Source organism: Loa loa (assembly GCF_000183805.2).
Source record: "Loa loa unplaced genomic scaffold supercont3.384, whole genome shotgun sequence".
Taxonomy (NCBI): Eukaryota; Metazoa; Nematoda; class Chromadorea; order Rhabditida; family Onchocercidae; genus Loa; species Loa loa.
In genome coordinates this window covers 40320-41233 of record NW_018108564.1, presented here as the reverse complement: position 1 = coordinate 41233, position 914 = coordinate 40320, and positions in this window count along the sequence as shown.

Sequence of the window (914 nt, the reverse complement as noted above, 5' to 3'; positions counted from 1 at the left end):
AAAAATAAAAGTACGAAAATTTGAATGAAAAAACGAAATTTTAGTGGGAGAAAAAGAATGAAAAATGAACGTATGATATAAGAAGTGGTCAAATGAAAAAAAGGAAAGTATTGGATGGACAAAAAAGTGAAGAATGAATGGACAATGCATGTCATTGGCTTGGAATAAAATTATCTCATGGGAGATAGATGTTACATGGAATTTAAATATGATTCATAAAATGTAATGTTTTTTTTTTTTTTATTTAAAGTATGATTCATCAAATAAAAATTAAATTGAATTGAAATTTTTTTTTTTTTACAGAATATGAATGAAAATATATTATTTATTTTAATTGATAATAAAGGTTAATTGAAAAGAAAAATGAAATAATTTAAATCATTGAAAATCATTTGTTTAATTAATTTTTCAAAAAAAAAAAGATATGTGAAAAATTTTATTTAAAATTAAAACAAAAATTAATGCGTAAATGAATTTGTAGTGAATAAAAAGTTTTTATTGCAAAAAAGATTGTATGCATGGAAAAGGTAAAAAGGGTAAAGAGTGTTTACATCAGAGAAAATACCGTAATGCCTAATTAGTAATAATTAATTATTTTCAAAAATATTCATTTAAAGAATTTACTAATAAATTAAATATCATCAACTTTTTACTTTTTCATTTTCAGGTAAATTTGCTATACTTATTCTAGCTTAGGAATAACAATGCTATACTTCATTCAAGTCAGAATTAATTTACTATACTTTAATTTTTTATCATAAATTATAATTGATATATTTTATCAGGTAAAATCAAGTGAAATTCAGGCATACAAAATTCAAAAATTTTCAGACACAAAACTTTTTTTAATCTTCAAATCAAAATCAAAGCAAAAAATTTCAAAAACAAAAAAGGAATCCAGGTATTAAAAAAAC